Raw genomic sequence first — 13,075 nt, 5'->3', positions numbered from 1 at the left:
AAACACAATTAAATTTTTTTAAAAAGAAAGGAAAAGGGCACCTAAAACCTCAACACCCTAAGATTTCACTGTTAACAAGCCTTCAAAACAAAACAAAATTATTTGGCACATCCCTTGTTGAACCCTAGTAGGACCAATGTAATTCAGGTTTTTCCTCGTTTATCATTTTATGACTGTTTCTGGCAATATTCCTCAGATCTATGGTTGAAATCTTTACCGGTGCCCCAGAAGCCCAAGCAGAGATGAATCTTCTAGCATGAAATGTCTTAATCTCCTCACTGGAAGTTTTCTTCGCTTGAGATGAACAAAAAGATATATAATTCTTTTTTTCTTTTTTTTTTTTTACTGTTCCCATGACTATCAAGAAAACAAGAAGATCCTTTCTGATTTTCTGTGTCATAGCATATGCCCCATCCTTCAGAGACACAGGAAGAACTAACACACTCTTTTTCACCTAAGACCTGAAACTTTGAAGGCAGACATTCTCTTTAAACAGGCTTCTTTTACATCATCTTGGCCACATTTTAAGTTGAAGGAATTCAGTATAAGAACTAAAAGAACTTCTAGGGGTGCCTGGGTGGATCAGTGGGTTAAGCCTCTGCCTTCGGCTTAGGTCATGATCTCAGGGTCCTGGAATCGAGTCCTGCATCGGGCTTTCTGCTTGGCAGGGAGCCTGCTTCCCCCTTTCTCTACCTGCCTCTCTGCCTACTTGTGATCTCTCTCTCTGTGTCAAATAAATAAATAAATAAATCTTAAAAAAAAAAAAAAAAGAACTAAAAGAATTTATTAAAATTATAGGGGTGATGAAACTACTGGTGAAAAAATTGGCAAAGACGGGCACCTGGGTGGTTCAGCCATAAAGCATCTGTCTTCGGCTCAAGTCATGATCCTGGGGTCCTGAGATCGAGTCCTGCATGGGACTCCCTGCTCAGCAGGAAGCCTGCTTCTTCCTCTTTCACTAACTGCCCCCACCCTGCCTGTGTTCCCTCTTTCACTGTGACTCTGTCAAATAAATAAATAAAATCTTAAAAAAAAAAAAAAGAAATCAGTAGAAAACCCACAAATACAATCTTGCATATGTAAGAATAGCCTGAAATATGTATATATGGAATACATATAAAAACAGTGGGGAAGAGTAGTCAGCAAGTGGTACCATGGTAATTGCTAGCTTATCAGGAAAAGAATTATTTTTTTTTCATACCACGTAACAAGTTCTAGGTAGATTAAAGAAATGTTATTTTTGAAAAGATAATTCAATAACTAAAGGAATATATTTCTGCATATTTATCTGATCTAGGTGGGTGAGGATTTTCAATACTTTAAAGCAGTGGAAGAAATCGCTGAGTAAAGGGTCAGTAAAGCTGAAATATAGAGAAATATAAAATGTCTGTATGGGCGCCTGGGTGGCTCGGTGGGTTGGGCCGCTGCCTTCGGCTCGGGTCGTGGTCTCGGGGTCCTGGGATCGAGTCCCGCATCGGGCTCTCTGCTCTGCGGGGAGCCTGCTTCCTCCTCTGCCTCTCTGTCTGCTTGTGATCTCTGTCTGTCAAATAAATAAATAAAATCTTTAAAAAAAAAAAAATAATCATAGCAAAATTAGAGGACAAAAGGCAAATTAGTTAGAAAACGTATTTTTTCTCAAAATTGAGACACAAAGAAAGTAAATAACCTTTATTTATTAAGTGTTACTATAAATCAATGAGCAAGAGACAAAGGTCATGAACTGGCAATTCATAGATGAGAAAATACAAATAGCTAATTATACAATAAACAATTTTCAGCCTCACCACTAAATACGAAGTGAAATAATAGGGACCTAACAAAATAGCGAAGATTTTTTAAATACCATTAATCAATGCAGTGAGAGCTTCAAGAAGACACTGATATACTGTGTTAATATAAATTAGTACAACCTTCCTGTTACTATGTATTAAAGACCTGAAAAATGATTATCCTGTTTGACCCGGTATTTCTCCTTCTGTTAGACTATCCTAAAGAAATGATTTGAAATGCTAAGATTTATGCATACACAGAAAACATTAAAGTATACCCTAAATGTCCATTATCAAGAAAATTATTAACAAATTAGTAGCATCCTATGTTGAAAAATTATTGGGTGTTCTGGGGGGGGGGTGGATAGCTATTTTCCTGTCTTCTTCTTTCTCCAGGTTTAGTTTCCCTTTCTCCCACACTTGATCCAAGTAAAACCACCATTCTGGAGGTGGTGAGATAGGGTTGCTTTCACCTCTTCTTGCAAGCCTGAGAAGATAGACCTGAAAAGGACGAGAGCATGGGTTTTCTATATGAAGAGAAGGAATAGTCCCTGGAAGGACCTGGGTGAGCTTCTCCAGCCCTCTTCTTATAGACCACACCTGGACATGCAAAGAACACACTTCCCCAAGGAGTTCATTTGAGAAATAGAGGGAATGTTTAATCTAAACAACATATTTTGGTGTTTTAAAATGGTAACTTCTAGGGCAGCAAACCTTATCACTACTATTGCCACCACCATCACAACCTCTGAGTGAACCAGATCTGAAAGGAGAGGAACTAAAGGGCCATCACTCTTGCCTGTGTTGACTTCCAGAGGATGGAAGATGAAAAGGCTCAGGATCCATCTCCAGCCAAGTCCAAGGTCTTGCTTTGTTCTGTTGAAATTAAAAGCAACATGCAGAGTGTACTTTGCTTAACTCTTATACCAAACAATCTTCAGTATGTTTCTGTTCCAGAGGAAATGGAGGGCTGAGTCTCTGATCCATTTCCGTGATGCCACACAGCATCCTTGGATGAAAGTATCGCGGTCCTTTGCATGTCCTTTGGAAAGCCCTTCAAAGTGTTCTTTCCCCTTTAAGTGTCAGAGTTGCATTCTGATTGCAGAAAACATATTTTCAGTCAGTAGAGGCAAATGTATTTGAAATCTATCCGGAAACACCTTTTTAAGGATTACAACTTCCTACAGTTTAATTATCATGTTATTAATTGTGGCTATCTTTTTATTTATACCTAGAACCCAGGAACTAGGAAAATCTAACTTTTTTTGACTCTTTGGTGGGGGGGGGGCAGAGTTGGAGCTCCTTTTTTTCCCTCCAGTAAAAATCTATAATTTATTCTAGTCGGACTAAAACACATAATTCAGCAATAATCCACCATCACCCTGAAGTTTAATATTCTTTCCACTGAAAATAAGTAAAAATAGCACATTATTCTCAAACTTTTTGGTGAGGAAGAGAAGCCTGCGGGAAGAGTATAACCTAACAGTTATCTTTAAATTGCAATTTGAGGTTCCTGGTCATTTACATTCTTGCTGTTGCCCTGAGGCAGCCCCTCAAAATGCAGAGTCATGGTGGCGGCAGCTTGGCCCTCAGGTGACAGAAGCCATTAAAGCGAGGCAGAGGGCCCGGCCTCACTTCGTGAGTTTCATTAGCTTACATGTTGTGTAGGAGGCAAACTGTGTCTGAAGGGCTCCAGACTTCTAACCAAAATGTTCATGGCTTAGAGACAGCGAGAAATTAGTGAGTGAGATATTTATCTAGTACCTGGAACAAGAGTTGACGCTCTGTGAAACATCACCCTGGAATCAAAGCCAAATCGCTCTCTTCTCTTCAGTGGCGCCTGAGAAAATAATCACATCAGAATTAGTAAGGCAAACAAGACAAGGAGAGAACTGAAAACAAGCCCGTATTAAATAGGACTGAGGAGAAAATACCTGAGCTTCAGTAATTACAGAAAAGGTGGGATTTAGGAAGTTAAGGGAAAAAAAAAGTCATAGAACTGCTTCTCTTATTAATGCAAATATTTGGGATCCCCAAGTGGTCCTGGAGAATATCTCAGGCAGGTCTGGGATAGGACTATGAGAAGGTACAATTGGGAGATGATATTAAGTGGCCTCCTAAAAATTCAGGATGAAGTGATTTTTAGTGGGAGTGTAGGTGTTTCCTATCTTTGTTGTTGTTTTGTTTTGTTTTGTTTGTTTTGCTTATTATAAAAGTAATAAATAATTACATTTTAAAACACCATCATTACAGAAAAATAGATTGTAAAAAAGAACTGTCTGCCATTGCCCTAATGTAGAGATCATCACTTGTTAAAAGTTGGGGGGTAAAAATTTATTTTCATATGATATGTCCTTTAAAATAAAGTTATGGATAGTTATAACAATATGAGAGATACGTATATAATAATTTACATTTAAAAAGTGAAAAAAAAACTGGGTACATAACAGAATCAAAAGACACCAAATAACCCTATGACTGGAAAAGACACATAAAATTATATCAAAATATTTTAAAAGTTAGGGTAGACTTCATATTCTTTAAGCACATTCTAACATATATTTTAAAGTATTTATGTATGTGAGTGGGATTGTGTGTGTGTGTTTAATGACTAATTCTTTGCTTCAAAGAGCCCATTTTCAAAGAAAAGGGTACTGAATTTCCCACCTCACGTGGCCTTGGGGTGAAGGACAAGGATACTTAAGATCACTGGTAAATAATGTTTTGAATCTCTCTTTGGCATATGAAACTGGATTTCAGCCTATTTAACGCTCTCTTGATAAAAAGTCTTTATGCAAGAGAAGGATAGAAGAAACTAGATACAAGGCTTGGGTTGGGCAGTTGATTTTAATTTCTGTTAGTGACTCTGTTAATTTCAGGAAATTCTCTGCTTTCACACCAGCGTTTTCCCTTGTGTATAATGGGGAGGATGATAGAAAGTCTGAACTTGGGGACTTGGTCTCCCAGCACTGCACCTGCTTTTTGGCAAATATCCAACTTTTCTTGGTGGGGGTCACACATTCTACCAGTTCACAAGAGCCAGGAGGCTTAATTACCTATCGTTTCAAAGACCTCTGGATTCTGACAAAGGGGCTTCTTCAGTTCAATGTCGTATTATTCAATTCCTGAAGCATTCATTTCACAGAGATAGAGAGGAAGAAGAGTAGAGAGCTCAGGCTGTGAGCCCAAGGAAGTTTAGAAAAGCTTAGGGAAAGGTTTTCTATGTAGTGTAAGTGGAGGAAATGCTTCATGGTCTGAGAAAAGTTGTGTCATACTCCACACAAATAATATGCTTCTCGGAAATAAAATACTTAAATGAGAGAGTAACTTCAAGTCATTACAGTTTGAGCTGGCTGTGCTCACCTTCCTTTTCCTTTCCTTGAGAGTGCTCTGTGGCGTGCCTGGGTGGCTCAGTCCTTAAGTTTCTGCCTTCCGCTCAGGTCGTGATCCCAGGGTCATGGGATTGAGACCTGCATCAGGCTCTCTGCTCCATGGGAAGTCTGCTCCATGGGAAGCCTGCTTCTCCCTCTCTCTCTCTGCTTGTGTTCCCTTTCTCACTGTGTCTCTCTCTGTCAAATAAATAAATAAAATCTTTAAAAAAAAAAAAAAGAAGAAGAAGAAGAAGAAAGAAAGTGCTCTGTGGTTCGTTCCTAGCAGCACAAGCCTGGAGGGCGGGTGATATTGGTACTGTCCTTTTATAGGGGCTGCTATAGCCTAACCTGGACTGGGTGTTCTCAGATTCCAGAACCAGGCTGACATGGCAGAGTTTTCACAAAACCCAGGGCTATACATTGGAAGGCCACCAATTTTATTTAAGAAGCATTGCTCTTCATTCTAAGAGAGTGTCCTTCCTGCTTTAGGGGTATTCAAATGTCACTCTCCTTAATGAGTTGATGATCATCGAAGATGGCAGTGGCGGTATTTTTAACTTTTTTTTTTTTTTTTTAATTTATTTGAGAGAGGGAGACAGTGAGAGAGAGCATGAGCGAGGAGAAGGTCAGAGGGAGAAGCAGACTCCCCATGGAGCTGGGAGCCTGATGTGGGACTCCATCCCGGGACTCCAGGATCACGCCCTGAGCCGGAGGCAGTCGTTTAACCAACTGCGCCACCCAGGCGTCCCTTAACATTTTTATTTGATCAGATTTAAACTTGGCAACAATATATTGATCTTCCACAATGTCACAATTTCTTTTCCTTTACTTTTTACATTTTACTGGTCTATAAGATCTGAACTCAAAAACATCAGTCTGTGGCTAGTTCTGTATATGGTAATAGGGAAAATGCACTTAATCACTATCTTCAACCCAGTATATTAAATTCCTCCCCTAATCAAACATGTGTCACAGTTGATGATAAGTAGGACACCCAATGTGGTCAAATTATATTTCTCTGTCCACCCTCTATTAGGGGGTCCTAAAATCAAGCCACTGAAAGGTCAAAAAAGAATGAGGCAGGGAATCTGAATAATAAATAAACTGGTTGGTTAACGGACCCCGTGTGATTGACAAGAATAAAAGTAGGTCCCATGCGATATCTAGAGCACACTTACATTTAAGAGTTATTTATTTTTAATTTAAATTTAACCAGATATTCCGTATTTTTTCTGGCAATCCTATACCCAAGATTATCTGACCCTTTAAAAAATATGTAGCCAATAAAACGTGAATTAAAGTAGCCCCTATCATATAAACAGCTATTAATGAAATACACGTAAGTGGCTATTATTGAAATACTCTTTTGGTTGTCTTTTTGTTGTGTAGTTTCCTTATCTAAATGTGAAATGTTTAGATGATAGGGTTCTTATAAAAGCACAACAACCTTCAATTAAATCCAGAGAAGAGTAAAACAAGTTACCTTGCTCCCTGTTGGCTTACCTGATAAGCGGTGTTTACCAGATGGTCCTGCAGAGTCACTCGGGTGCCCCCCTCTGAGCTGGCTGCTCAGGCCGAGTAGTTCCCTCCAACCCACTCTGATGTTTCAGGACCAGAAAATTGTGGGTGGGAAGGAAGGAGGAAAGCCAGGATCCGTTGAAATGCTGAGACCTACGTACTCAGCCTGCAGCCAACACATTCGTTTTTTGTTTCTTCTTTTTCCCTCTGATGCTAAAACTAACACAAAGTTCAAAAGTCTACATTTTTTTTTCACCACGCTACTTGGCAAATGTAGATTTCCTCAACTTAGCTTGAAACAAAAGTAATGATAGAACTGTCAAGTAGCACTAATAACCTCTCTGGTAATATTTTGCAGGGAAATTACTTTCCATCTGCAACGTGGACGCCTATTTTCTGTTAGGGAAATGAATTTATATGAGCTGGAGATTGGCAGGGAAGTAGGAGTCTAGGTCAAATACCTAGTGTGCATTTCATTACAATGAGTGGGAATGAGCATGGTCTTCCCCCACCCCCACCCCTGCCAGCCGCCTCATGGTTGTTGCAAAAGTAATATGCCGGGGGTGGGGGGAATATGGTGAACAGTGTTCAAAGGTTCAAATAAATGGAAAATGAAGATCAAAATGTGCAATTGGAGCAAATTTTGTGGTCAGTCCTCAGACGGGCTGCTTAGGGCTGCGAAGGGAAGCTGGGTTAGAAGGTCTCATCCTGGCTCAGGCGCTGTCTACCAAGGTGACTCTGGGCAAGTTATGATGTCCTCTAGACATCAGGTTCCTTCCTTCTCAAATGAAGGGATTACATAGGCCAATATGGTCCTTTATAGCTCTGATCTAAGAAGGTCCAGAGGAGAGAAGGAATTTTGGAGTTCTAAGTTAGTGAACAGAACTCATCCACTTACTTTCTGGGAGTTCCAAGGCTATGTTTTTGAATTAACAGACCTGCTCCTGTTCTCGCGACCTGATCTCATATCCTGACCTTCCAACATAGAAGAGAAATCATTCTTTATGCCTTCCTCTGCCCACCCTGGCCTCATCAGAGGAAGGTCAGCTGGACTATATTGTTTGTCCTCCGGGACACCTAGGGAGTTCTTGTCACAGACCATCCCTCCAGACTCCCATGTACACAGTCATGGTTCTCTTTCTTTTTCAAAGCTATTACTTAGGTTGGATGAAAAATAAGCAGAGTTCGACCATCATAATTATTAATATGGGTACACAAAGACAACAGATCCCATGTTTTCAGTTTTTAAATCACACTCTCCACTCTCAGAGTTTCTCTCCCGCATGTTTTCCAGGCCTTTTCTCACTAGGGTTGTTCCAGGCAGAATCTTATGAAACGCTGCCCCTTTTGGTCGGTGTTTTAACATTGAATGTTAAATACAAATTGAATGAAACATTGAATGTTAAATACGAATGAAAATACAAACTTTTCAAGGTAGGCAGTATATCCATTGATTCTGTTCTTTGTGACCATGTGGGAAAGATGGTGGAAAATAAAGATTTCTGTGGGGTCCTCTCCATTCTGAGCCCAGAAGCTCACTGTTGCCTGTTTCAGATTTCCTCACACGTCCGAAGATGGCTGTCCTTTCCTAGTATGAAACCCTATCGCAGAATCATGAGTCTCCATCTTCCATTTTATCCATAGTGCTCTTTTTATTCTCCTCAGGTTTGTGCCAACACCAGAGAGGTTAAACGGGGTACCTCCCGGCCTCTCAAGAACGCCTGTGTTGTTATCATTCATGGGAGACGTTCTCAATTTATGCAGACATTCCTCCAGCCCCCGCCCTTCCCCTGGTCCTAGTCATTCCTTATCCCCCATTCTTTGTCCTGTGAACCCTTGTTGCCCTTCCTGAGGTGGAAAACTACTGGACAGCCTCTACCTCTGTGCAGCCCACACCTAGAACATTGCTGGCCTTTGCCCAAATGATGCCACCCCATTTGGGATCACCTGACACCATTGTGATCAGTCTTATGAATGACCTGGCAGCATCCCATGTGCCTACCCAGTTCACTCTTGCTCCATTCCAGTGCCTGTCACATGTCTTCTTGTCCCATGCCTTGTCGGGCTCATCCAACACCAACCCTTTTATTCATTCAACAAGATAATTTGAGTATCACTTGGTGCCGCCGGGTAATGTGTTCTGCCAGAGTTAATGAAAATTCAATACTTTTCCTCAAGATGCTTTGACTCCACGGAGGGAGACCGACAATAAAGAAATAATCAATCATTATAAACATTGAGAAAGGATGTAAAGAAAACAGACAAGGTCTCTGGAGAGAGTGGCAAGTGGAACCTATTTTGGATAATGTCCTCCATGAAGTACATATTCAGCCCTACGCCCCAACGATGAGAAGTTGCCAGCCACGGAGGGAAGAAGGGTGGGGCGTGTCTCCCAGTCTTTGGGCTCAGCATGTGAGCAGACCCTTAAGGCAGGAAGGAGCATGGTGGAACTTGAGAACTGAAAAAAGCCTCTCTAAGTCCTCCCTACCTTTCCAGTCCCTTCTTTCACATCGATCTTGCTAACTACACCCACTCACACTCACTAGTCCATCTCCTGAGCTCCCTTAGGTCATTCCTCTCTGTTCCCCTTACTTAACACTTGGTCGCATGCTGTCTTTTATTATTCAGCTATGTGGAAGATCTTTATAGGACTTGAGTTCCACACTTCATCTCTCCTAAAGCATCAGTCAGGGTTCTATTTATATAGGAGGTGCCAAAGAAATACTTGAACTCAATTCAGTTCAATAACCTGGTCTACACTAGGTGGTGCATGCTAGGTAGTCAGCAGGGCTGGTGTTTAAAAATAAACAATTTCCTGTCTAGCCATGAGGAAAAAAACATTAGATAAACCCAATAGTCTACAATATACCTGATCAGTATGCCTCAAAACTGTCAAAGTCATCAAAAACACGGAAAGTTCAAGAAACTGTCACAGACAGGAGGAGTCTAAGGAGACATGCCCACTAACTGTAATGTGGTCCCTGAAGGGCATTCTGGGGACAGGAAGGAAGACATTAAGGAAAAACGAGTGAAGTCTGAATTAACTTTAGTTCGTTTAGTTAAGAGTGAACATACCATGTTAGTTGTAACAAACACACTATAGTGAGGCAGGATGTTAACAATAGGGGAAACGGTGAGAATTCCCCTTTTTTGCAACTTTTTTACAAATCGGAAATTATTCTAAAATCATTTGTTTGGATTAAAAATAAATGAGGGGTGCCTGAGTGGCATAGTCGGTTAAGCGTCTGGCTCTTGGTTTCAGCTCAGGTCATGATCTCAGGGCTGTGAGATTGACCCCCGAGTCGGGCTCTGCACTCATCACAGATTCTGCTTGAGATTCTTTCTCTCCCTCTCCCCTCGCCTCTCCTGCTCCTGCGCGCTCTCTCTCTAAAATAAATAGATAAATCTTTTTTTTTAAATTAAAAGTAAATGAAAAAATTATCAAGACATGGTCCCTGCCCTTCATGAGTTTATACCCCAGTAAAGAAAACATACGTCTAAATAAATATTTGCAGTACAGCATGATAAGGACAACAACAAAATTGCATACCAGGTACAAAAGTAGCCCAAATGAGGGCACGTCTGAGAATTTAGGGAAGAATTCACCAAGGAGAGAAGCGCCTGGAGCTAGGTTTTGAAGGATCGCTAGGAGTTGGAAGAATGTGGAAGACAAGCCTAGAAAAGATTGGTTCAGGTCCTTGACACCTTTGACAAGGCCTGCAAACCTTTCAAGCAGTTTACCTTTTTGACAAAAGGGAGAAAGAATGAAAAGGGGATAGAAGCTTGGGTATTCACTGACAAATTATGGCACCATAGTTAGCAAGCTTATTGTTTGTGGCTGGAACTTGACGGCCCTAGGCAGCTGACCCACAGGGCCTCTGAGTAGTGCCCACCAGATCTCCCTCCCATCACTCTCCACCCAGCTGTGGAGGCCATCTGTGTGGTCACCACGGACTCCCTAGTACACTGGGGCAAGGCACGCCCCCAGTTTCCGGGGGTAGATGAATAGCCAGGAAAGGACATGAATGCAGAGAATAAGAGGCGGTGACTAGGGAACTGAGGCAAGAGCTGAGTGGTCAGTAATGGTCCATTGTCTCCAAACCGGACAGGCCAGAAAGTCTGCCACACCCATCATGGCAGGTAAAGGAGGTAGAAGGCAACTCCACTGAGAGCAAAGGCTTGGCACTGTTGGTGCTGGATCCCCAGTATCCCACTAGTTGGCTTGAGGTCAGTTCTTCGAAAAGGAAATTGATGAGTGCAGAGCAAGACTAACCCTAAGAGCCTGGCAGCCCTCACCACAGATGAATGAAAACACCTGGGGAAGTGATCTGGGAGAGGCAACCCACCGGTCAGGAAGAGGCTCTCCTCCAGGGGAAGGAGGACCCTCAAGTTCTTTCTCATGGGAATTCGAACAGGATGTCTGAAGAGGAAGAAGCAGTTAGAAGGCAAATGAGAAGCAGAGGGAACCTTGAGTAGAATGCCTGGGAGGACCCTGTGGAAGCTGGTGTAGTAAGGGAGCAGTCAGTGAGGGAGTCCAACAGGTAGTGAATATGCCAGCTGCTGTCAGAACAGAGAAGCAAGCACATAGAGACAAGCAGCGTCTCTGTGAGAGAGAATGGGCCCTTGCTGCCACAAAGCACTTAGCACAGTGCTGGCCCCAGAGTGCCCCATCATTGTTCTTCTGAAGTTGTTTCGTTCTTCTCATTGGATTCCCATGAGAACTGTGCTGTTCTTACTACTCCACAAGTATCCTTACAATAAACATCCCCTCACTTAGTGAGGTTTTTTTTCTTGCAACCACCACCACCAACAACAAACGCGCACATACGCAAGACAGTCCCCAAATTATCACTGGTCAGAACTGCAGCAAATATGTTTGGCAGACCCATAATTTTTAGGGATCATTTCCTGTGTCAGTCCTACAGGGAAGGTCCCTGCTCACCCTGATCTCTGTCTGAGAGATCTGCTACAGATCAGGGATTTCCTGGTGTGGGGAGAGGTAGGCCTCAGGCACCAAGCTGACTCACCCTGAATTGAGCTGTAGGCGACTGGAGAAGTTGGAGGGTGGGAAGCCTGGTGTTGAGAAGAATGTAGGAGAGCTCTGAAGACACGCCTCATCCAGCTCCACCCCCAGAAGATGGTACAAAGTTCATAGGTGTACTTTGTCACTACATCAGTGGCTTCACACACACTAGTTTATTTATTTTTGAATAGGTCACATGGGTACGTGATACAGTATTCGGAAAGATAGAAAAGTGCCTGGGTAGCTTAGTCGGTTGAGTGACTCTTGATTTGGGCTCAGCGCATGATCTCAGGACTGTGGGATTGAGCCCTACATAGGGCTCTGCGCTCAGTGGGGAGTGGGCTTGGGGTTCTCTCTCCCTCTGCCTCTGCCTCTGCCCCTCTCTCCGCGTGCACGCACATGCTCTCTCTCTCAAACCAATCAATCAATCAATCTTTTTTTAAAAAGGATATAAAATAGAGGTAAGCCCTATCCTTTAGCCAGTGACCACTTTCTAATCCTGTCTTCCAGAAATAATCTGTTCTGTGGATATAGGAGCACCATGAATCCAAAGATACACAGTGGCATCTACACGCACATACATGTAGACATACACACGCTGTTCTGCGCATGGATTTTTTTTTTATTCCCACTACCTCCGTAGAACTGATTCCATGAGGGCATGGAAGCTGCCTTAGTCTTTTTAGCAACAGCGTGATGCTCCATTTTATGAAATAACCAGAGTTATTTCATTCCCTCCTAATCAGTTCTGAGTTGTTTTCAGGCTTCATTAATACAAACAGTGCTACAGTGAATATCATCCAGAATATACCAGTTTGCACATATGCAGATCAATATGCAGGATTAACTTCTAGATGTGGAATTTTTAGAACAATGGGAAAGAGTATTTGTCATGTCCCTGGATATTACAAAGTGGGCCTCCACAGACAATTTACCAGGTTACATGTCCAACAGGAATGTATGTGATTACACCCTCACCAACACAGAATGCATAGGGTTTTTTATCTTTTAATTTTAAAAATGGATTTATTTTTGTAGCAAATATAAACATATGAGAAAAGCCCTTTGCATAGGTTTTCCAAAGCCCTTATAATACTGAGGGGACTGATACTGGGGCCGATAATGCCCAGTAATTCTCGGTATTTACAGAGCTTCTTTGTCTGAGATCTCAAAGCACTTGACAGCATTAAATCATCATTCCCTTGGCTCTCTCAAAAGCATCTTTGAACCAGAGGGGTGATGCACAGAAATGAAATGTCTGCTTTCTATCCAGATTGTCTGAAAGGTGACTGGGGAGAGAATACAAACCAACCAACATCGTTTCTAGCCAGAGTAGCATGTCCCTTTGGTTACTTCAGATTTTTTTTTTTAACCTTTTGTGGATGCATTTCCAG

General features: G+C 41.9%; 1 long non-coding RNA gene across 1 annotated transcript; it reads right to left on the bottom strand.

Annotated features, from left to right (window-relative positions):
- Positions 1 to 2,567: 2,567 nt before the first annotated feature.
- LOC122892977 lies at positions 2,568 to 11,779 on the bottom strand. The gene is made up of 3 exons (XR_006381549.1): positions 11,686 to 11,779; positions 3,534 to 3,609; positions 2,568 to 2,645 (listed from the first exon to the last, which is right to left on the bottom strand). It is a non-coding gene; the product is annotated as an uncharacterized LOC122892977 (long non-coding RNA).
- Between the last annotated feature and the right edge of the window lie 1,296 nt (positions 11,780 to 13,075).

Source organism: Neovison vison, chromosome 13, assembly GCF_020171115.1.
Source record: "Neovison vison isolate M4711 chromosome 13, ASM_NN_V1, whole genome shotgun sequence".
Lineage (NCBI taxonomy): Eukaryota > Metazoa > Chordata > Mammalia > Carnivora > Mustelidae > Neogale > Neogale vison.
The sequence above is the reverse complement of the archived record's forward strand: the minus strand, read 5'-3'. Positions and strand labels throughout refer to the sequence as shown.